General features: G+C 36.7%; 1 pseudogene; it reads right to left on the bottom strand.

Annotated features, from left to right (window-relative positions):
- Window positions 1-15,855, bottom strand: part of LOC117078425 — a 60,206-nt pseudogene extending 44,351 nt beyond the window's left edge.
- Between the last annotated feature and the right edge of the window lie 10,542 nt (window positions 15,856-26,397).

The raw sequence follows: 26,397 nt of genomic DNA on the forward strand, positions 1-26,397 counted from the left end.
GCAGATATCTTGATCTCTAGAAGGGGTCACTCATGCTCGTCACTAGCATTACTAAAGTTTACCTGACACATCTTTTGTCCAATGGCAATCTTGATATACATTTTTTTTTCCTTTTTGAAGAGAGACTGTTAAGTACACAGAAAAAGCTCCTTTTCTTAAAATCTCTAATTCTTATGTGATAACAGTAGCAAAAATATGCCATACTTCACTGACACGGCAACCAGGCTGACTAGCAATATAGGAGAAGAATGAGCAGATCAAAAGATACAAAAAATAAAGTCAGAAGTCAAGTCATGTGATATGATGTGACCTTTTTGTTTTTTACAGTCTAGACTTCAATTATCTACTCAGAGCGAAAAAGGCAAAGGCTTATTTTCATTTTTCATTAAAAATAATCTGGGAGTTTGTTAAAATTTTACAAATATTCAACACATTCACTTCAGTGAGAAAGAAAAGAAGCAGGCCGGGCGCGGTGGCTCAAGCCTGTAATCCTAGCACTTTGGGAGGCCGAGACGGGCGGATCACGAGGTCAGGAGATCGAGACCATCCTGGCTAACACGGTGAAACCCCGTCTCTACTAAAAAATACAAAAAAAACTAGCTGGGCGAGGTGGCGGGCGCCTGTAGTCCCAGCTACTCTGGAAGCTGAGGCAGGAGAATGGCGTAAACCCGGGAGGCGGAGCTTGCAGTGAGCCGAGATCCGGCCACTGCACTCCAGCCTGGGCGACAGAGCAAGACTCCGTCTCAAAGAAAGAAAAGAAACAAAACTTAGAAGTTGAATCTTTACCCCAAGTTCTGAGTAGTACTTGGTGATGTTGGTTCTATACTTTTTCTTTTACAGTTATACAAAGTCATGGTCAATTTTCAGCTCTGTAATTTATTAGTTATATGGGCATGGCTAGTTACTTCACTCCATGAACCTCAGTTTCCCTTATGTGAAATGGAGAAAGCAAGCCTACCTTTATAATTGTTATGAGGATAAAATGGATGTCATTTTACTTTCTAACCTGGGGAGCTATAAAGGTTTTATTAGTAATAGCAGGTCCTCATAAAGAAGGTGGCCATTGAAGAAGAAACTGAAAGATGGACCAAGTGGGCAAGGGTTGAGGTGAGGGAAAACATCCAGATACCATTCACACAATGCCAACTATTTGCCAGGCACTCTGCCATGCACTTTCCCATGTTACTTCCTCAAAGATGATGAGTGAAGGACTAGAGGTAAGAATTTACGAAGTGTCACTGAGTGAAGAAGATTAAAAGAATGAGGCTAGGAAGACAGGTTGGAGCCAACCGGCTGTGTTCACAAATACCAAGCTCAGCTTTTAGTGAGAATTGCTGTTGATTAAGGTGAATTTTCTTGCCAAGTGATGAGAAGAGGCAAGGGAAACAGTGGTATATATAGAATGCTCTTGCATTAGCATGGAGTTAAAGGAACCTGGAAATTCTTAAAAAAAAAAAAAAAAAGACAGAACCTTGAATGTAAGATGAAATTAGTTTTAATTAGAAGTAAAACCTTGTGTGTGTGTGTGTGTGTGTGTGTGTGTGTGTGTATGTGTGTGTGTGTGTGTGCTGCACGGATTGCTTCTTAAAATTCATGTGGAAAAGTCATCATGTGTAGTTTACTTAGACTAGCAGACACTTGGGCCTGAGTACGAACTTCACATCTATGCCAAGAGGATCCAGGCTGCACACCTGACCCAGCATTTTCCACTGCTCCTCATCTCTTTATGTCTAGTCCCCTGGTCTTGTTACATCAGTGATGAGAAAATGGTTGTTCCTAAAAGGGACAATCTCTGAATAGCATTTAGGGAAGGAAATGAAGTCTCTAAATCTTCATAGCCAATGTTTATTCATTTTTCAATCCTCCCGCGTAAAGCTGTGTTTATGGAGCGGAGAGTTGTCACCGTTGTAGGTATGCCGTATTTGAAAAGCTCATCTGGAAATCCAAAGTCTTTGTACAGTCCTCAAATGAGCTTCTTGACAGGCTATGGGGATGCAGCAGAGCAAGGAGTCATACCTCAGTGGCAGACTTGGCCTAGCATGATTGAGAGTCTTTCAGATACAGTCGAATAGCAGAAGCACAGCATTCCAGTCAGCAAGATGATCAGCCGTCACATAGCTGCTTCATCACACTACCTCCAAAAATGTACCTAATAGATGGCTGGTTACACTATAGAGATCGGCACACCTGCCTCCATGAGCCGCATATAGAAACACGTGCCACTGAATATGCAGCACCTCTAAGAGCCAGCTCCAGAGCCCAGTAGTTGTTTGTTTCGTGTTAACTTGAAAGGGAGTTTCCAAGAATGAAATCCTGCATCCCATTAGTGCAAAGATGCTCCCTGGTGCTTCTCTTTATTAGCTTTGCATCCCAGACCCTCAGCCAGATGTAGAGATATTGGCACCAAGAGTAGATAAATGCTCATGTACAAAGCAGTGTACTATTGGCAGCCCAGATACCTCTCTGGAACCTACTTTGCCTTGACCTTGGCAAAGTGAAATTGATTACTTGCTTTTACATTATGAAGCTTTGATACATGTTTGCCACAGTTTTTCAAAAAAGTGGCAGTTGGTTTTTGCTTTACTGAAAGAACTGGAAAGCCTTTGCATGGGAAGCATCAGCCTTTATATTTTGGTAACCTTGAAACTGGGAAATTGTCTCCCCAAAATTCTCTGTCCTGCCATTCAAGACATTGGCAAGGGTAGGCATGAGGCAGAGAGGGAAAATGGGAAAAACTCCTCCAAATATTCCCTGCAACGATGAATGTAGGCCTTCACTTTGAAGGCTTAACATTGCCAGCTAAAATCCTAGCCCAAGGAAGTAAACGTTCACGTTGATTTTTCCGATCATAAAACCAGCTAGAAAACCAAATTTAACAAAACATGCAGCATTTTCCATATAAGAACACAAGTAACCATAGTGTCATGCTTTTTTTTCCCTATTAAGGGAAATAAGAGAGCTATTTGGATGCTTCAATGAAGTGATAAAATGGATGAGTGAAGAAAAACATAAGACACATTCTACAAATATACAATCTTCTCAAATCAATTTTTAGGTACTACATATAACCGCCTTCCTCTCTGCATCACCCACTAATGATAACACGTGAAAATCAGGCCTCTCATACTTATATCACTGGACGTGCCCCTCAAAGATAAACATGAAATGTCTTCCTAGAATATTACATTCACTTGAAGGTTTGAAGTGGAAAGACATTTTATGTGGAATGAAAATGAATATATTGTAGGGTAAATTTTTTAAATCATATATTTTTTAAGATAATGAGAAGTCTTCAAAAATTTCAGGGCTTGCAGCTGCTGCTTCGTGCCGTACCTAACTCCGTCAGGAGTATACATTCACTTTCCTCTGCCATTGGAAACTTTTACTTGGAAGAATTTTCAAATCACCGTGATGAACGTAATTCCCTAGCTCCAAGAATTTTTCTGGGTTTTAAGCCATAAAATTTTACAGTGTCTCAACTTATATCAGAATACTTTTGTCAAAAAGCCTTCTCTAAATGTGATTCAACAAACTAAAGAATTTGGAGGCTAGAAACGAAACCCACTGGAAGCAGGGAGGGCAGTTATTTAGTCATTATCCTAATTTGACAGATGATAAAACAGGCTCAGAGATAGAAAATGGCTTGCCCAAGAGCACAAAGCTAGGTAACATAAGAACTATGACTCAAACCTAGATTATTTCAGGAAAAGTTTTGCCCCACAGCATGCTAATTCACAGGAAATGGCACATGCCAAGTGTGCCATCTCATGGCAAGACCACAGCTAATTAGGAACCATTCAAATACCTCACTTTCATCTTCAAATGATACTTCATAATACTGTTTATGAGAATACACTGACCTGACAGTCACAGAATATGTCTCTAAGAGAAAAATTTCCTCAAGGTTTCACGTTGTTGTTGCAGAGTCAATAGCAAGGTAGGATAAGCCATGGAATGCTATGCAGCCATAAAAGGGATGAGTTCATGTCCTTTGCAGGGACATGGATGAAGCTGGAAACCATCATTCTCAGCAAACTAACACAAGAACAGAAAACCAAACACCGCATGTTCTCACTCATAAGTGGGAGTTGAACAATGAGAACACATGGACACAGGGAGGGGAACATCATACACTGGGGCCCATCGGGGAGTGGGGGCAAGGGGAGGAATAGCATTAGGAGAAATACCTAATGTAGATGAAGAGTCGATGGGTGCAGCAAACCACCATGGCACATGTATACGTATGTAACAAACCTGCACGTTCTGCACATGTATCCCGAAACTTAAAATATAATAAAAAAAGAAAAAAGAAAGATAGAATAGCAAAGTAAATCCTTAGCTAAGTAGTTACAGTTTAATCTTCAATTTACTCAGCTTTTGCCTGTAGTTTCTCATTAGAGAATAATAATTAAACAGATCTCCAAAATAATCACAACTCATACCATACCTGGATAAATAATAATAATACTTGCCTTTAATTCTTAATGTAAAACAAGTTTTGTGCTGTGCTGACCAAGCCTGAGAAATTCAGAAAGAGCTTCCTGGAGAAGGTGACGTTAGACTTATGTCTAAAAAGAAGTGAAAGGATCTTGACATATAAAAATGGAAAAAGAACATTGTAGGCCAAAGAAATAACATATGCAAAGGAATGGAAGAATAAACAAGCATGGTGTTCTGGGAGAAGTTCAGTGTTAGAAAGGTAACCTGGGCCAGATTTTAAAAGGTCCTGCTCACTTGATAAGACTTTTGGACTTCATCCTGAAGAAAACAGAGAATAATGGACCAATTTTATGCAGGATAGTGTCGTGTTCAGCTTGCTGATTCAGAAAAGCATTCCACAGGTGAGATGGAAGGTGAAATGGAAGGGTAAGAGCATTTCAGGATAGGGGAGCAACTGGAGGCAGGAAACCAGGTTGAAGGTTACCCCAAGAAAATTACTCATAATGAGTAATGATTATATGAATACTTACTGTTTATTGAAGTCTAGTTATATGCCACATGCTGTTCTATGGAAATACCAGTGAATAAAGCATACCTACCTGAATCAAATCTCCAGGAATGGGTTCCTGATAACTGAGATTTTTGAAAGCTTCCTGGGTAATTTTTGATACACAGCTGGGTTTAGGAAGAACTGGGCCAGTATAGTGCCTCCTAAATCTTATCGGTGAGCAGCAAATACTTCCTCATTTATCAAATATTTATTGAGCATCTATTATATAGCATTTAACAGAAAACAAGAAAAACAGGTAAGAAAAACAGACAATCTTCTTACATTATTGGAAAGGGTTTCCTTGAAAGAAGAGAATATCCCATGGCATGGGACTGGCTAGGGGGAGAAGCAGAGGGAGTTACTCTAGATCAGGTGGCTTATAATGGCTTTCTAGAGAAGGTAATGACTCATCTAAGAAGAGAAGCAAGGAAGGAAGGAATGATCAAATGGTGGTCATATATACAGTCATGCACTGCTTAACCGTGAGGATATGCTCTGAGAAATACATCACTAGGCAGTTTTTGTCATGGTGTGAATTTTTTTTTTCTTTTTTTCTTTTTTTTTTTTTTTTTGAGACAGAGTCTCGCTCTGTCGCCCAGGCTGGTGTGCAATGGCGCGACCTCGGCTCACTGCAACCTCTGCCTCCCAGGTTCAAGCGCTTCTCCTGCCTCAGCAACCCAAGTGTCTGGGACTACAGGCATGTGCTACCATGCCCAGCTAATTTTTTGTATTTTTAGTAGACACTGGGTTTCACCATGTTAGCCAGGATGATCTCGATCTCCTGACCTCGTGATCTGCCCACCTTGGCCTCCCAAAGTGCTGGGATTACAGGTGTGAGCCACTGCGCCCGGCCATGATGTGAATGTTATAGTGTACTTACACAAACCTATAGCATAGTACACACCTAAGCTATATGATATAGCCTATTGCTTCTAAGCTACAAGCCTGTACAGCATGTTGCTATACTGAATACTGTAAGCAACTGTCACATGATGGTATTTGTGTATCTAAAAATATTTAAACATAGAAGAGGTATAGTAAGAATACACTATTAAAGATAAAACATGGTACACCTGTATAGGGCACTTACAATGAATAAAGCTTGCAGAACTGAAAGTTTCTCTGGGTGAGTCAGTGAGTGAGTGGTGAGTGAATGTGAAGGCCTAAGACGTTGCTGTACATTCCTGTAGACTTTACAAACACCATACACTTAGGCTACATTAAATATATTAAAAATACTTTTCTTCCTTCGATAATAAATTAACCTTAGCTTCCTGTAACATTTTACTTTTAAATTTTCTTTAACTTTTGATCATTTTGTGATAACAATTAGCTTAAAACACAAACACATTGTATAGCTGTACAAAAACAGTATTCTTTTTTTATAGCCTTTTACTTTAAGCTTTTCATTCTATTTTTGTTTTTTCTTTTTAAATATTTTGTTAAAAAAATAAGACACAAACACGCACATTAGCCTAAGCCTACAGAGGGTCAGGATTATCAGTATCACTGTCTTCCACCTCCACATCTTGTTCACTGGAACGTCTTCAGGGAAATAACATACACAGAGCTGTCATCTCCTACGATAACAATTCCTTCTTCTGGACTACCTCCTGGAGGATCTGCCTGAGGCTGTTTTACACTTAACTTTTCTTTTATCTTTTCCTTCTTTTCTTTTTTTCTTTTTTTTTTTTTTTTTTTTTTTTTTGAGACACTAGAACAAGAGTTCTACTCTTGTTACCCAGGCTGGAGTGCAGTGGCACAATCTCGGCTCACCGCAACCTCCACCTCTCTGGTTCAAGTGATTCTCCTGCCTCAGCCTCCAGAGTAGCTGGGATTACAGGCATGTGCCACCATGCCCGACTAATTTTGTATTTTTAGTAGAGACGGGGTATCTCCATGTTGGTCAGGCTGGTCTCGAACTCCCAACCTCAGGTGATCCGCCCACCTCAGCCTCCAAAGTGCTGGGATTATGGGCGTGAGCCACCGCACCCAGCCCAGTTAACTTTTCTTTATAAGTGGAAGTATACTCTAAAATAACAATAAAAGTATAATATATTAAATACATAAACCAGTAACATATTCATTTATTATCATCACCAGGTATCATGTACTATACATAATGGCATGTGATGTACTTTTATATGACTGACAGCTCAGTAGGTTTGCTTACACCAGCATGACAACAAACATGTGACTAACGTTTTGCACTACAATATTATGACAACTACGGCATTACTAAGTGATAGGAATGTTCAGTTCTGTTTATTACCTTATGGAACCACCATTGTATTTATAGTTTGTCATTGACTAAAATGTCGTTATGCAGTGCATAACTATATCAGTTGCTTGTAAGCATGTCTTCATGAGTTGGGAATATGTTATGTTTTATATGCATGCTTATTTATTTGCAAAAGGATGCTTCCTCCAAACTCAAACTGTATGTGTGACTTTACATTCAGACATTCAGGAGCACATAAACAAACACACAAATGCACAAGTGCACATACACGTGTATGCACACACACACGCATCTCACAGCATCTATTTAAGGCAGCCAAATTGGCCTTTTGTGAGCATAATGAAATTTCCATTATAAGAAAGTTTTAAGAATTAAAGCCAAAATTTCTAAAGAAGATTCTTCCTTCAAATACCTGGAAAACTAATGCCAATTTTAGGACAGACTATTACTTATAAATTTCAGGAGGCCTATAGCCATGTCACAACGTTTAGTGGTGTGATAGAGGAGTCAGACAATCATAATTGTTATCAGTGGATGAAAAACCTAAAATCATTTGCTATGCCAAAATATGTAATGATTTCTCAATTTAAGAATGAACAGCTAGTTTGTAGCTTCTTAAAGAAATATAATATATATATATTTTTTAAGTTGTTACATCCTCCTGATTAATTGAGCCCTTTGTCATTAAATAATAACCTACTCTGTCTCTTATAACAGTTTTTGACTTGAAGTATATTTTGTCTAAGTCTAGCCACTCTTGCTTGCTTTTAGTTACCATTTGCATGGACTATCCTCTTCTATCCTTTTACTTTCAGTATACCTGTTTCCTTCAGGCTAACATGAATATCTCATAGGAAGCACATAGATATGAACTATATATATTATATTAAATATATGTATATTTATTTAAGTTGTTACATTCTCCTGATTAATTGTGTGTGTGTGTATATATATATTTAATATGTATATATATTTAAGTTGTTACATAAATATGTATATATATATGCACTCATCATGTAGCACCTAAATATACAAAGCAAATATGACTGGACAAAAAGGAGAAATAAATAGCAATATGATAATAGTGGAGGACTTCAATATTCCACTATCAACAATGGACCAATCATCCAGACACAAAATTAATAAGGAAATACTGGAATGGAATTGTACTTTAGACAAAATGGACCTAAAAGATATATATAGAACTTTCCTTCCAACAACAGCAAAATACACATTCTTCTCTACTGCACATGGAATTTATTTAGGATAGACCATACAAGAGGCCACAAAACAACTCTTTTCAAATTTAGGAAGATCAAAATCATACAAAGTATTGTTTCCAACAAAAATGATATAAAACTGGAAATCAATAACAAGAGAAATTTTGGAAAATTCACAAATAGGTGGAAATTAAACGACATGCTCCTGAATAGCCAGTGTCTCAAAGAAGAAATTAAAAGGAAATTAAAAAGTAACTTGAGACAAATGAAAATGAAAACACAACATACTTAAACCTATGGGATGCAGCAGAAGCAGTTCTAAGAGGTAAGTTTATAGCAAAAAATGCCTAGATTAAAAAAGAAGAAAGATCCCAAATGATCTAATATTACACCTCAAGAAACTAGAAATAGAAGAACTAAACCCAACTTAGCAGAGGGAAAAAGATAAAGATGACAGCAGAAATAAATAAAATAAAGACTAATCATTTAAAAAGTCAATAAAACTAAGTTATTTTCTAAAAAAGTTTACATATCATGATCAAATAGGATTTATTCTTGGTATGCAAATTTGGTTAAGCATATGTAAATAAATCAATGTGATGCATTACATTAACAGACTGAGAAGCAATCATATGATCTTACCAATTAATGCAAAAAAAGCATTTGGGAAAGTTCCTCAACATAATCAAGGACATTTATGGAAAACACACAGCTAACATTATACTCAATAAGGAGAAACTGGAAGTTTTCCATCTAAGATCTCCTACAATGCAAGGATGTTCATTTTCACCATTTCTATTCAACATAGTACTGTAAGTTATAGCCAGAGCAATTAGGCAAGAAAAAGAAAGAAAAGGTGTACAAATCAGAAACAAAGAGGTAAAACTATCTGTTTTTGCAGATTACATAATCCTATATATAGATAATCCAAATGCTCTGTCAAAAAACTGTTATATATAATAAATGTATTCAGTACAGCTGCAGAATATAAAATCAATATACACAAATCTGTGGCATTTCTGTACACGAACAACAATTTGGACATTCTGTTATCACTAACATTGGATGATGGCGGGTAGCTTTCCAGATTGCTGTTAATTTACAAAATAAGCAAAACATACCTTGATAATATAAAACCTTGCCAGGAGGGTTTATGAAGGCAAGATGGATGTCTAAGCACAGCCAGGTGAAAAGGCTATCACCGAGGCACTAAGGCAATAGGTGTGCTTTTATCAGATCTTCAGAGGGAAGGCACTGAGAGTGGATGGAGGAAAGACACAGAAGCTGGACTGAAGGCGGAGAAAGCTGGGAACCCTGCATGGGGCTACCAAGCACTGGGACTCATTTTGAGGCCACAACAGCTCCGAGGAAATGGGTGAGTTAAACTGGCAGGGAGCAACCCGTTCTCGCCACGAGCCTCTGGAACCCCGGCAGGAGGAGAACACTCGACCACCATGGTCACTCCAGTTGGTAGGGAGAGCTCCTCCGAGAAGTGGTAGGGGCAGCAAGCCAGTTGATTTGGATACCTGAAAGTTTGATGTGGGAGCATCTGTAGCAGAGCACAGCCATGGACAGCCATCCCCCTAGGCTCAACTTGCTCCCATAGGAGACAAGTCCTATGGGAACTGTTGGAACTGATTATCTTGCCCATCATATGGGGCTGATCTGACCTGAGAACCCCTTGGTTGGCTGGCCTCTTCCAGAGCTCCAACCTGGCCAAGCCTGCTTACCGGACAGTCTTGGGCACCCTGGAAGCCTGCACCTTAGCTTCTGCACTGGCGGACCATGCCTGACCAGTGGACAGCTCCAGTGAGGTGGCCCTATGGCCATGCACCAGCCCACCTGCTCCCTCCCCATACTGTAGCTTCCCAATAGATGCAGAAAAGGATTTCAATAAAATTCAACACCCTTTCAAGTTAAAGACTCTCAATAAACTAGGTATTGAAGGAACATACCTCAAAACACTAAGACAAACCCATAGCCAGTATCATACTGAACGGGCAAAAGCTGAGAGCATTACCCTTAAAACTGGCATGAGACAAGGATGCCCTCTCTCACCATTCCTATTCAACATAGTATTGGAAGTCCGGCCAAGGAAATCAAGCAAGAGAAAGAAACAAAGGGAATCCAGATGAGAAGAGAGGAAGTCAAACTATTCCTGTTTACAGACAACATGATCCTATATATATAAAACTCCATAATTTCAGCCCAAAAGCTGCTGAAGCTGATAAGCACCTTCAGCAAAATATCAGGATACAAAATCAATGTGCAAAAATCACTAACATTTCTATACACCAAAAGCAGTCAAGTCAAGAGCCAAATCAGGAATGCAATACCATTCACATTTACCACAAAAGAATAAAATACCTAGGAACACAACTAACCAGGGAGGTGAAAGATCTCTACAATGAGAACTACAAAGCACTGCCAAAGAAATCAGAGATGATACATGCAAATGGAAAATCATTCCGTGTTTATGGATAAAAAGAATCAATATCATAAAAATGGCCATACTGCCTAAACCAATCTATAAATTAAGTGCTATTTCTAATAACTATCAGTGAAATTCTTCACAGAACTAGAGAAAACTATTTTAAAATTCCTATAGAATCAGAAAACAGTCCAAATAGCCAAAGCAATCCTAACCAAAAAAGAACAAAGCTGGAGGCATCACACTACCTGACTTCAAATTATACTGCAGAGCTACAGTAACCAAAATAGCATGGTACTGGTACAAAAACAAACATGTAGACCAATGGAACAGAACAGAGAACTGAGAAAGAAGACCACACACCTACCACTGTCTGATCTTTGACAAACTGACAAAAACAAGCAATGGGGAAAGTATTCCCTGCTCAACAAATGATGCTGGGATAACTGGCTAGCCATATGCAGAAGATTGAAACTGGACTCCTTCCTTACACCATATACAAAAATTAACTGAAGGTGGATTAAAGACTTAAATGTAAAACTCAAAACTATAAAAGCCCTGGAAGACAACCCAGACAATACCATTCAGGACATAGGAATGGGTAAAGATTTCATAACAAAGACACCAAAAGCAATTGCAACAAAAGCAAACATTGACAAATGGGATCTAATTAAACTAAAGAGCTTCTGCACAGCAAAAAGGAACTATCAACACAGTAAACAGAAAACCTACAGAGTGGAAGAAATTTTTTCCAAACTATGCATCTGACAAAGGTCTTATACCCAGCATCTATAGGGAACTTTAAACAATTTACAGAAAAAAGCAAACAACCCCCATTAAAAAGTGGGCAAAGGGCGTGAACAGACACTTTGCAAAAGAAGACATGCATGCAGCCAACAAGCATATGAAAAAAACCTCAACAACACTGATCATTAGAGAAATGCAAATCAAAACCACAATGAGATACCATCTCACACCAGTCAGAATGGCTACTATTAAAACTTTTAAAAATAAGAAGTGCTGGTGAGGTTGCAGAGAGAAAAGAAATGCTTATACACTGTTGGTGGGAGTGTAAATTAGTTCAAACCATTGTGAAAGGCAGTGTCATTATTCCTCAAAGACCTAGAGGCAGAAATACCATTTGTCTCAGCAATCCCATTACTGGGTATATACCCAAAGTAATATAAATCATTCTGTTATAAAGATACATGCACGTGTATGTTCACTGCAGCACTATTCACAATAGCAAAGACATGGAATCAACCTAATGCCCATCAATAAGAGACTGAATAAAGAAAACATGGCACATATATACCATGGGATACTATGCAGCCATAAAAAGAACAAGATTAGGACTTTTGTGGGACTTTCATTCTTAGCAAATTAACGCAGGAGCAGAAAACCAAATATGACTTGTTCTCACTTATAAGTAGAAGCTAAATGATGAGAACACATGGACATATAGAGAGGAACAACACACACTGGGCCTGTTGGAGGGTGGAAGGTGGGAGGAGGGAGAGGGTCAGGAAAAATAACTAATGGGTGCTATGCTTAATACTTGGGTGATGAAATAATCTGTACTACAAACCCCCATGACACAATTTCCATGTGTAACAAACTGGCACCTCTTTCCCTAAACTTAAAATAAAGGCCAATAAAAGGGTTTTTTTTTAATCTACCTGAAAAAAACTTTTAAGAAAATCCCATTTACAATAGGATCATGAAAGTAAAATATTTAAAAATAAATGTATCAGGCAGGTAAAAGACCTGTATAGTTAAAACTATGAAACAATGATGAAAGAAATTGAAAGAGATACAAATATATGGAAAAATATTCCTTGTTCATGAATCAAAATTAGCATTATTAAATGTCAATACTACTCAAAGCAATTTACAGATCCAATTTATTCCCTGTCAGAATTCCAATGTCATGTTTACATAAATAGAAAAACAATTCCAAAATTCATATGGACCTATAAAAGAACCTGAATAGCCAAGATAATCTTGAGCAAAAAGAAGAAAGCCACAGTCATCACGCTACTTGACTTAAAACTATATTACAAGGCTATAGTAATCAAAACAGCATAATACTGGCTTAAAATTGGACATGTTGTCCTATCAAGCAGATAAGAGCCCATAAATGAATCCTCACACTTATGGCCAATGGATGTTTGACAAAGTTGACAAAAAAAAATACATTGGTAAAAGGACAGTCTCTTCAAATAAGAGTGTTGGCAAAACTGGATATCCAAGTGCAGGAGACAAAAAGGACCTTAACCCACAGCATGTTAAAAAAAAAATCAATTCCAAATGGATTAAAGACTTAAATGTAAGACAAGAAACTGTAAAACTACTAGCAGAAACACAGGGAAAAAAGCTACATGACAGTGGTCTGTATTTTATTTGACTCCTAAAATACAGGCAACTAATATAAAAACAGACAAATAGGATTGTATCAAGCTAAAAAGCTTCTGCGCAGTAAAGGAAATAACAGAATGAAAGAGACAATTGGGACAATTTCTCCCCATTAATAAAATTAGGAGGAAATATTTGCTAACTGTGTATCTGATAAGGAGTTAATATCCAAAATAATACAAGGAACTCAAACATCTCATTAGCAAGGAAAGAAATAACTCAGTTAACAATGGGCAAAGCAGCTAAATAGACGTGTCTCAAAAAATACATGCAGATAGCCAACAGATATATTTTAAAATGCTCAGTATCACTAATTATCAGAGGAATGCAAATTAAAATCACAATAAGTTGCCACCTCACACCTGTTAGAATAGCTATTATGAAAAAGATGAAAGATAAAAAGTGTTGGCGAAGATGTGGAGAAAAGGGAACATTTGTATGTTGTTGGTGGAATATAAAGTAGTATAGCCATCATGGAAATCTTTGAAGGGTCCTCAAAAAACTGAAAGTACAAGTACTATATAATCCAGCAATTCCACTTCTGCGCATATATCCAAATAATTTGAATCAGTATATCAAAGAAATGTCTGCATTTTCATGTTCATTGCAAAATTATTCACACTAGCCAAGATATGGAACCAACTAAGTGCTCATTGAAAGATGACTGTATAAGAAACCTATGTATACACAATGAAATACTATTCAGCCTTCAAAAAGAAGGAAATTTTGTCATTTTTGACAAAATGTACGAACCCAGAGGACACTATGCCAAGTTAAATAAACCAGACACAGAAAGACAAATACCACATGATCTCATTTATGTATGGAATCTAAAACAATTTAAATCATAAAACTGGAGAGTAGAATGGTGATTACCAGAGCCAAGGGGCTGGGACGAATGGAAAGATGTGGATCAAAGGGTACAAAGTTTCAGTTAGACACGGGAATAAATTTTTTTAGATCTATTGAATAGCTGTGGTAACTGCAGTTAATAGCTGTATATTGCAAAATTGCTAAGACAGTACATTTCAAATGTTCTACTACAAAAAATACTTCGATACTACAAAAATAGTATTTAAAGATGCTACAGGATGCAAATGTATTTTATATTTATTTTCAAAGGATAATAAATATAAATACTCTGGTGCTCAAATGCAGTTAATTACATTGTATCTAGACATCTCATTTTATAAAGTACTTTCTCTTTTTGTGTTTGCTCCGTTTGTTAATCACCAGGAAAAAGCACATGACTGTTGCCTAGGTGATAAAGTTTTTTCAAATATGATAATTAATGATTACAAACATTCAGATTAATGATTGAACTTAATACTTGCATTGAAACAAAACTGATACACTGTAAGGCTTAGTTTTATTATGATAGAATAAAAACCACCACTGGAGCCTCTAACAGTATTATTAATAATAGTGATTATGATAATAATAGCTAAAATTTATGGAGTGCCTGTTAAAGTAAAAGATACCATACTAAATGCTTCATATGCATGATTGTAGTTTTTCTTCACTCTAATCCTATGAGGCAGATATCATTACCTATCTCCATTTTTCCAAAGGAAGAAACTAAAGTTAAATATTTTATGCAAGATCATCTATCTACCAAGTGGGATTTGACCGCATGCTGCCTAATCCATGCACTAAATGCTTACCTAGCATACGGTACTGCCTCCTCTACAGAGAAAACTGAGGTGACACCTTATGTCTCTCCAAGAACTCTGGATTTGGTAGGTTTTGAGAAATTCTGGCATCAATATTTCTGGCTCAAAGCAGAATGCAATAATTTCCAGGAATTTTTCCCCTTTCTACCCCTAACTGTTCTTCTGGAACAGAATGGAGATACACACAACACACACACACACACACACCACATATGCACACACGCACACACAGTTTACACCTTATTTCTGACTGGATAATACAGGAAGACTTATGAGGAAGTGCTATTTGAGCTAGATTTTCAAGAATGGAAAGGACACCTACAGAAAAATATGATGGAGAAAGTTACAGAAAGAGGGAACAAGAAATAAGTCACGGAAGTGAGAGTATAGAAAAAAAATTTCAGGAATGTATTAACTCATTCAACAGACCCTATACTGAGAACTATACTGAGAATGTACCACATACCGGACATTCTTCTAGGCCTAGAGGAAAGACTTGCAAACAAAATCTCCAAAGATCTGACATGATCTGACATGGAACTTGTACATTTGAATCAGAGGAAATATTCACCAAAAAAAAAAAAAGAAAAAAGGAAAACAGCAATCATGAATAATATGCAGATAATTAAAATAATTATCTGAGATAATTGAGATAGAGATGGAGAGGGTGCTACTTAGATTAGGCAAGAACAGAGCTCTCTGAAGACACTTACCAAATTAGGGTGAAAAGTTATTTCCTCTTCTACCCAGTATTTGTGTTTAATGAGGTCAAGTCTCACGCACTCCAAAGCAGAAGTAAAAGGGTAAATGTGTGGAAGTTGGTGATAGTTCCTCGTCTTACACCCATTGAGCTCCTGTTTTAGGTAATTGGTCCGGGGCTCCATTAAGCATACAGTAGATGAGATGGATCGATGTCCTTGGGGGATCTTCTAAACCAGGTGTGTGGGGTTTTTTCTGGGGAACAGTGCTGGCAGAGCCCATACAGTACCTTTAAGGAGCTCCCTTTATTATTCTGGCCATGTGATCCAAGTGCATCAGAACGCAATCATACCACATGGTTGTACCAGTGCTGGAGACTAGGTTTTCCCTCTGAACCAGGAGTCACATTCCCTACTTAGTTCTCTCTTTGTCCTTCCTTCTAATCTTCTCCTTGTTCTTGTCCTGATGTCTTTGCCTCACAATTTCAACTTTACACCCTTTTTGTTTCACATGTGATCTAAGCATTCCTTGTGATAATACTCTGCTCTCCACTGTAGTTGAATAAAGTATCTGGGCTGTGACCCTCCAAACCTGAGCCATCCTCAAGTGCCCTCCTTCCCCTATATGCTGACTTCATGGGGATAGCTTTTTACCTGGCCCATTTCAGCCTTGACACTTTAATGATAATGGTAGCAATGTAGCTATAACATTTGTTTACTGAGCACCTACTGTGTGCCAGTCTTCTCAACAGCCCTGTGAGGGAGGTATTATTATTCCAATTTCATAGCTGAGGAAATCAGGCACAGACATTTGAAGAACCTGCTCAAAGGTCACAGAACTTATAATTGAGGGAACTTGGCTTCAGATGGAAGTGGGCCCGAAGCCAAAGCCTGCGCTCCTAACCAATATTCAACATGAAAACCACTTGTATTGGGGAAGAATAAATGTAAACAACCAAGGCTAACAATCCACTGGGTGCTGATTCTCTTGAATACTCAGCACTTTACTAAAAGAATTTCTAGTTACTTTTAAGAAATGCAATTCAAATACAAAATCAACAACAAAATCACATATGCATACACATTACACACACACAGGGATGGACTGAATGTTTTTAGTGCCCCCCATCCCCCAAAAAAATGTTGACATTCTAATGCCCATTGTGAAGGTATTAGAAGATAAGGGATTTGGGAGGTGATTAGAATAGAGCCTTCAGGAATTGCACTAGTGCCCTTATAAAAGAGCCCCAGAGAGCTCTCTTGCCCTTTCTACCGTGTGAAGACACAATGAGAAGATGGCTACTTATGAACAAGTAAAATGGCCCTCACTAAACACTGAATGTGTGTGGACCTTGATCTGGGCTTCCCCACCTCCAGAACTTTAAGAAATAAATTTCTCTTGTTTAGAAGCCACCTGGATTATGATACTGTGTTATAGCTGCTGGAATGGACTAAGACGCATAAATACACACACAGACCACACATACACACACAATACACCCTTTCCTCTATTGTGAATAGGTAGTCTATCATTTGGTGCTTTAAAAAAAAAGACTTACGCTGGAATTAGAGGGAAACATCATACTACCTTTTTTTGGAGGTAGTGTGGCTGGCCTCTAGAGACTATATATTACTTATATAGTCTCATCTTATAGCCCGTCTGGCAGATAAGTAACATAAGGTTATGAGGTCAACCTGATCGTAATTGATAAGGTTAAGAAAAAAATGAAAAGCTTTCAAATACACACGTATTTTTAAAATATACATTTCCTTTTTTTATTTAAAAAATGCTTTCATAGACCTGGTACTTCTAATTACAGAGTGATATATTGCACCCACATGCTGTGTATTCAGTATCGTTTTAGTGCACTTTATAATGTAAGAATGTAAAATTGTATCAGATGCTAAATGCCCGAAGCATGAGATTCCCCGGTTTCCATTATTAATTTTTATGCTGAATTTCATATTTGGGTCTGGATTTCATATGAATAAATTATTCTCCAAATACATAATTTTAAAAATTAATATTCAGTCTTTAATACAGACTCAAACCTAAGCCAAATTCATCTGTGAACAAGAATGTTTAGTAGTAATGCTATTTAAAACCCCAGAAGCTTGTAGTCAGCAAACATGTAAGTTATTCTGCTATGGCGTTATTTAGGATCAATGCCCCCAAAGCCAATTACTGCATTCTTTGCTGATGTCTTTCTTGGTATTATAGACAATGATGATAATACCTTCTGATTTAACTTCTTTCTTTACCCTTGTTTCATGGAACTGATGATCACAAAATACCTTTAGGCCCTGACAATCATATCGCTTAGTCATTTCCCATTGAGGCTACTACAGATTTTACAGAATGGTATTCTGCCTGTCTGCCCTATTCAATTACGTTCATGATTGTAGCCTTTCTCTACCTCCTAGTCCATCCTCAATTCCATTGTTTTGTTTACATTGGATTATAATCATCTCAAGAATAGGGAACACTTTTTAAAAATAATTTAATAGCATTTAGGAAAATAATTGTTTCCCAATAAATGCTGAATCAGTAGGTAAGGGATCTATTTTCTAGTTAAGCGAAGTCCATCTAATTTGGATAGGGACTAAATGGTGAAAAATTAAGGCCATTTAGGGTCACACTGAAGAAGGTCACACTGAAGAAGGTGTTACATACCAACTCAATAGGCAATATTGGAGTCAAAGATTTTTCTTGTTGTATTTTTAAACTCATAGATGACTTGATCAATGTGGAGTTACAAGATTAATCTCTCAGGATTGTAAGAAGAGACAAAAGATGGAATTACATTTTTTTCCTGCAGGTTATGCAAATAAACAGAACAAAAATTCCAAAGCACAGATTTAAAACCATATCAGTGTATGTTTAGATGGTTTACTGTCTCACTATTTATAAAGGAGTCACTTTAACATGACACAACAATCTTAAATGCATATGCACTTAATAACAAAGCTTCAAATTGCATGAGGAAACAATTGCCAGAATTGAACAGAGACATTTTAACTCATAGACCCCCACATACCTCTCTCACTAATCAAATAAACAGAAAATAAGTAAGGTTATATAGAACATCAGAACAGTGCTATCAACCAGCTTGACACGATGAGATTTATAGAACACCCCCAAACAACAACAGAAGAATATACCTCTTTTTTACTGCATTTAAAAATAATCCAATAAAATAGACTATAATATGCACTATATACCAAACTATAAAAATTTAAAAAAGAGATAGTAAGAAGCATATTCCTGGAATATAATAGAATTAAACTAGAAATCAGTAAAAAATATCAGGAAAATATCCAAATGTTTTGAAATTAAAAACATGCTCCACAGTGCATGGATCAAAGAATAAATCACATGGGAAGCTGAAAAATATTTTGAACAGAAAATAATGAACAGACAACATATCACAATTTGTGGGATGTCTTTAAAGTAGTGCTTAGAAGTTTATAGCATACTATTAAATGTTTACATTAGAAAAGAAGAAAGTGCTCAAGTCAATGATATAAGCTTCTACCTTAAGAAAATTGGGGAAAAAGAGAAATTAAACCCAAATCATATATAATAAGGGATATTATAAAGGTAAGAGTGAAAATCAATGAAATTGAGAGCAGAAAATCAATACAGGAGATCACTGAACCCAAATCTGATTCTTGGATGAAAATTAAATATTTATAAAGCTTTAAATATACTTACCAAGAAAGAGGTGACACAAATTTTACATATTGGGGATGAACAACGAGATATCACTACACAGCCTACAAATATTAAATAATAAAAAAACTTTTGACAAAATTCAAAAACAACTTATTTTCACTTTCAGATTTATTAAGGTATAATTGAAAAATAAAAATTGTATATATTCAAGGTAAACAATATGATGTTTTGATATGCATATACATTGTGAAATGATTACCACAATTAAGGTTACGAATGTATCCATCTCCCCACATAATTATTTTTGTGTGGAGTGTGGTAATAATACTTAAGCTCTACTCTCAGCAAATTTCAAGTATACATTAAGTGTAGTCACAATGCTGTACATTAGTCTCCAGAACTTAGCTTGTAACTCACAAGTTTGTACCGTTTGACCAACATATCTCCATTTTTCCCACATGCTAACCTATGATAATTACCCTCTACTCTCTGTTTCTATATATTTGACATTTTTAGATTCTGTATATAAGTGAGATTATGCAGTGTTTGTCTTTCTGTCTCTGGATTATGTCACTTAGCATAATGTCCTCCAGGTTTGATGTAAATGACAAAATTTCCTTCTTTTAAAAGGCTGAATAGTATTCCGTTGTGTATATGTACCAAATTTTCTTCATCTGTTAATCCATTGATGGACTTTTAGGTTGATCCCATATTTTTGCTCTTGTGAATAGTACTGCAATAAACATGAAAGTGCAGTATCCCTTAGATGCATTGATTTCTTTTCTTTTGGGTGGATACCCAGGAGTAGGATTGTTGGATCAAATGGTAATTCTTTCAATATTTTAAAAAACCTCCATACTGTTTGCCAAAATGACTGTACCAATTACATTTCCACCAGTAGTGTATAAGAGTTCCCTTTCTCCACATCTTCACCAATTATCTGTGTTTTTTGTCTTTTTAGTAATGGCCATTCTAACTGGAGTAAGATGATATCCCATTGTGGTTTTCATTTGCATTTCCCTGGTGCTTAGTGATGTTGAGCATTTTTTCATATATTTGTTTGCCATTTGTATAAAAAAAGATCTGTTCAGATCCCTTGCCCATTTTCGAATCAGGTTATTTGTTTACTGTTAGTGAGTTGTAGAAGCACCTTATACATTTTGAATATTAATATCTTATCAAATATATGGTTTTTAAGTGTTGTCTCTCATTCTGTGCTTTTGTTTATAATATTTTTTTTGCGGTGCAGAAATGTTAGGTCTCCAGAATTTGTTCATCTTATAACTGCAAGTTTGTACATTAGGTCTACATAACTGATTTATAACTACATTTATTTGGATTTTTTCTCTTCTTTTCTTGGTTAATCTTGCCAATGGTCCATCAATTTTATTTATCTTTTGAAAGAACCAGCTTTTTGTTTCATTTATTTTTTGTATTTTTTAATGTGTTTTAATTTAATTTAGTTTTGCTCTGATCTTGGTTATTTCCTTTCTTCTGCTGGGTCTGGGTTTGGTTTGTTCTTGTTTCTATAGTTCCTTGAGGTGTGACCTTAGAGTGTCAGTTTGTGCTCTTTCAGTCTTTTTGATGTAGGCATCTAGGGCTATGAACTTTCTTCTTAGCACCTCCTTTGCTGTATCCCAGAGATTTTGATAGGTTGTGTCATTATTGTCATTCAGTTTGAAGAATTATTTTAATTTACATCTTGATTTTGTTTTTGACCCAATGCTTATTCATGAGCAGGTTATTTAATTTCTATGTATTTGCATGGATTTGAAGGTTTCTTTTTGAGTTCATTCCAGTTTTATTCCACTGTGGTCTGAGAGAGTGCTTGATATAATTTCAATTTTCTTAAATTTATTGAGGCTCATATTATGGCCTATGATATGGTCTATCTTGGAGAAAGTTCCATGGGCTGTTGAATAGAATGTGTATTCTGCGGTTGTTGGATTAAATATTCTTTTATATCTGTTAAGTCCATTTGTTCCAACGTATAGTTTAAGTCCATTGTTTCTTTGTTGACTTTCTGTCTGGGTGACCTGTCTAGTGTTGTCAGTAGTGTACTGAAGTCCCCCACTAATTTTTAATGAGCAAAAAATTTGGGCAAATACTTTAACAAATAGTATATACTAATGGCAGTTAAACACAAGAAAAGATGCTGAACATCATTGGTCATTAGGGAGAAAAATTAAAACTACAATGAGATATCACTACACTCACGCAAGAATAATTACAAAATGAGAAAAAACATGAAGACACTAAGTACTTACAAAGATATGCAGCGTCTAGAACTCCTACACTTCTGGTGGGGATGCAAAACCCTCCCTAATGAAGCCAACATCACCCTAATACCAAAACCAGGGAAGGATATAACCAAAAAAGAAAACTACAGACCAATATCGTTGATGAACTTAGATGCTAAAATCCTTAACAAAATACTGGCTAAGCAAAATCAACAACATATCCAAAAGATAATCCAACATATCAAGTGGGTTTCATACCAGGGAAATAGTATCAAACACTTTTTTAAAAGCACTTTGTCAGTTTCTTAAATAGTTAGACCTGCGCTTACCATATGATTAAGAACCCCACTCCAAGGTATTTATCCAAATAAAATGAAAACCTATAGTCACACAAATCCTGCATGCACAATTTTATATTGGCTTTATTCCTAACCACCAAAAACTAAAAAGAAACCAAATGTTCTTCATCTGGTGAATGGGTGAACAGATGTGGTACACCACTTACAATCGAATATTACTTGGTAATAAAAAGGAAGGAACTAAGAATATATCAAAAAATAACAATGAGTCTCGAAATAATTACACTAAGAGAGGAAAGCTAGAAAAGAAGCACACACAGTATATTTTTTTGCTTTCTTAGCATTCTAGAAAAGGCAAATTAAGAGATGATATCAGATCAGTATGTTACCTGAAGCTAGGGTTGGTGATTGGGAATATAGTAAAAAGACATGAAGAATCCTTATGGAATAATGGAAATGCTTTAAAATAGAATTTTGGTGACTGCTGTACAACTCTGGAATTTACTGAAAAATATTAATTGTGTACTTACCATGGGTTAATTTTATGGCATACAAATAAATCTCAATACACTTGATTTTAAAAATAAAACACAAAAGGAGATATTTGTGTGCTCTCTCTCATATGTGTGGATATGTATCACACATAAATGTATGAATAAAAGCAACCTCAATAGCCAGAGTCTTCCTATAAATCACTAAAAAAAGACAAAATCCAATAGAAAATGGGCAAAAAAGTCGAACAGATAGCTCAGAAAGAAGATATGTACATGGTCAATGAAGGACATGAACAAATGAAAAAACTAAGCACATGAAAAATGCTCAACGTGATTAGTCATGAGAGAAATAGAAACAAAATCACAATGAAATACCACTATGCATATACCAGAATGACTCAAGTTAAAACAAATGACAGTACAATGTGTTGAGAAAGATGTAGAGCAACTGCAACCCTCATGCACTGCTAGTATGAATGCAAACGGATGCCACCGTATTGGAAAACTCTTTGGTAGTATCTACCATATTAAATATACTCATATCCTATGCTGCAGCAATTTTACTCCAACATACATACTCAACATACATGTCTACATATGTTTACTTCATACTTGCAAGAAATGTTGATATTAGTGCTATTGTAGTGGCATAAATGAGAAACAATCCAAACGTTCATGAATAATAAAATGGCTGAATAAATTGTGGCATATTCATATACAGCAAACTACACAACAGTGAAAATTAACAAACTACTGTTACAGGCAACAGCATGCATGAATCTTCCAAACATAAATTTAATGAAAAGAAATCAAATGCTAAAAAGAACATACTGTATAACTCCATTTATGGCAAATTCAAAACCATTTAAAGCTGATCAAAAAGAGAAGATAACTTCAGGATAGAAGGCGATAGTGTCTGGGATGGGGCGGCAGGGGAGCTTCTCAGGGTATAGTTAGTATTTTATTTTTTTAATCTGAATAGTAGTTACAGAATAATTTTACTGTGGGATAAGCCATCAAGCTACACAATTACGATAAGTGTTCTTTTTTGTATGCATATCATTTTTTCAGGTAACCAATTTTACTTAAAACGAACATTAGTTTAACAATTAAAACTATTATTTCCATCATTTCTCTTCCCAAGTAGCCCAATTTAATCATAAATATTTTTAGTAATTAGCCACAAGTGTTCTAAGCATTTTTCGAATGCTTAAGGCAATAAATAATTTACGTGGACTTTTGCAACATCAAAACACAAAATTTTCACAAATTATTCCAACTCATTTTACTCGTGTAAATTCAGCTGTTCCATTTTAAGAGAAACTTTATTTCAACAAAGCAAGCTTCCAAGTCATCAATAGCCTGACTCTGACCCTTCCACTTGACATTTTATAATAGCAACATTAAGTACTGTGACTGATCATGAAGAAATTCTTAGAATTGGCAGCAATAGTGCTTGGGCTGGAGTGCAGTTTACAATCTTGGAATCCTTTCTCGGATGTCTTCCAACTCCCTTCTGCTATCTCTGGCACAAATTTCCTCTGATAAATGGAACCAAGAAGCTCAAACAATAGCGTGCTTTACTCTCAGATCAAAATGAAAGTCTGTTTGATTTCCCAACCATGGTCACTCAGAAAACCAGCCTCTGGCTGACCTTTGCATGCATATCTTCCTGGATGCAGAGGTGACATTCTGCCTTTGTATCGTCTCCATTTATCCTTTAACTGGAAACAGCCATGAAGGTAATCTATCTTACATGGACTCAGCAAGGTAGAAACATATGGGAGCTCCTGGGGGATTTCTTTTTGTACTTTTGCTGACATCTGTCCTCACCTTCCCTCTTCCAAAGAAAGGTACAAGCCCATAAAAATAAATACACACATAGTTTTGGTCATATCAAACACAGGATACACTGTTTAGGATTCCAGCATGATACAGCAGAAAATGCTTGATAACTTCACTTTGATTATTAAAACCTTGTTGAGTAAATATGTGACTGAATAAAAGTAGCTCCAGTCAACTATAATACATAAAATGTCTCAAAGTCTTTCCTCAGACTTCAACATTTGAAAATAGGAAATTTAAGTGATTTGTTGGCATTACAGAAGTTGCATGGTTAATGACAATGGCAGTTTGGGGAGCATGACTGATAAGTTATAAAATGCTTTGTTTATTACTAACTTTTTTTTTATTTCTGATGTTATGTGATCTTTCCTTTAAGTGTTCATCTAATGCTTATGTATACCGGGCCTTGTCCTAGGTGCTGAGGCATGGTTTTATGCACTGGAAATACAGCAATAAATGATACAGACAATAATCTCTGACAGTATGGAAATTATCTTCTGCTGCATGTATGACAACCAAATGCAGGCAATAAGAAATGAGTAAATAGTAAACATTAAAAGATTAGTATGTCAGATGAGAGATAAGTACTATGAAGAGAAAATAGGGCAAGAATGTTAGGGAATGCCAAGGGGCCTATTTCAAATAATGGGGTCATGAAAATCATTGCTGAAAAAGTGACTTCTGCACAAGACCTGATGGAAGCGAAGGAGAAAGCCATGGAGCTCTCTCAGTAGGAAGCTATCTAGTGGGAGAACTTTCGAGTCCAAGTGAGAAGTGAGCACAGAAGTCCTTAAGTGGAGCTCATGTGGCCTATTTGAGGAAAATCAAGGAAGCCAGTGGGGTTAGAAGAAAGATGAATTCATTTCTAGGGCTGCTATAACAAACTACCCCAAACTGGGTGGTTTGAAGCAACAGAAGTTTACCCTTTCACGGGTCTGGAGTCCAGAAATCCCAAATCAATTTGTTGGCAGGGCCATGTTCCCTGCAAAGGCTTTAGGGGAGAATCTGTACTTTGCCTCTTCTAGCTTTTGGTAACTGCCAGCTTTCCTTGCCTTGTCTTCTGCCTCCATCTTCACACCCCAACCTTTCCTTCATATGTCTCTCTGCCTCTCCCTAATCACAGGAAGTCTGTGATTATATTGGGCCCACATGAATAATCCAGAAGCGCCTCATCTCAAGATCCTTAACTTAATCAAACCCTTTGCCATATAAGGTGTCATTCACAGGTGTTAGGAATTTCACATGGATACCTTTAGGAGGGTCATTTTTTGTCCCACCACAAAAGGGAAGAAGTAAAAGAGGAGAGGTCAGAGATGCAGCCAGCTGGCAGTTCATGTATGGACCACAGGCTACCACATGGCCCTAGGTTATTTTTCTGAATAAAAGGGGAAGTTTGGTGACACTCTCCAACTTACTCTACATTTCATACCGCTCAAGTAAACCCATTCAATGGAATATCTGTAGAGTTGCGATAAAGGAAATTTTGATTCTTTCTTGGTTTTTTTAAACGCTGTCACTGATGCATTCTTTTTCTACTTTATTTTATTTTAAGTTCTGGAATACATGTGCTGAACGTGCAGGTTTGTTACATAGGTATTTATGTGCCATGGTGGTTTGCTGCACCCACCAACCCATCACCTACGTTTTAAGCCCTGCATGCATTAGGTATTTGTCTTAATGCTCTCCCTCCCCTTGCCCCCCACCCCCCAACAGGCCCCAAAGTGTGTCCATCCTTCACACTGCAGCCTTAGTGATGTTTTAAAAATGAGAGACAACCTGGCTATGGCTACTGAGCATGCCCAGCTCTTAAAAGTTTTCAAGGAAAACTCAGAGACAGAGCAATTGTTATCAGGAAGGGTAAGAGAGCCTAAAAAGAGCCCAAAAATAAATTGAAAATGAGGAAAAATTGCCACTGCGGAGAATGCCGATAGTGTAGATAAAATCTGTTATGTCTGTTTTCCCCGCTCTCTACCGCCACACCTCTGTCCACATGAATGTATCCTGAGCTAGGATTTATGCCTGATCCAAAAAATTCTTTTCAACCAGGTTAAGAAGCTTAGGTTTTGCCCCAAGGACAATGGGAAACCATGGAAGGATTTATAAATAAGAGTCAACGTGCCCTTGCTTTTGTTTCGGAAGCATCATAAAGGCTCTAGTGTAGGGGTGCGTTGGAG

This window comes from Trachypithecus francoisi, unplaced genomic scaffold (genome assembly GCF_009764315.1).
Source record: "Trachypithecus francoisi isolate TF-2019V2 unplaced genomic scaffold, Tfra_2.0 Lachesis_group6, whole genome shotgun sequence".
NCBI lineage: Eukaryota > Metazoa > Chordata > Mammalia > Primates > Cercopithecidae > Trachypithecus > Trachypithecus francoisi.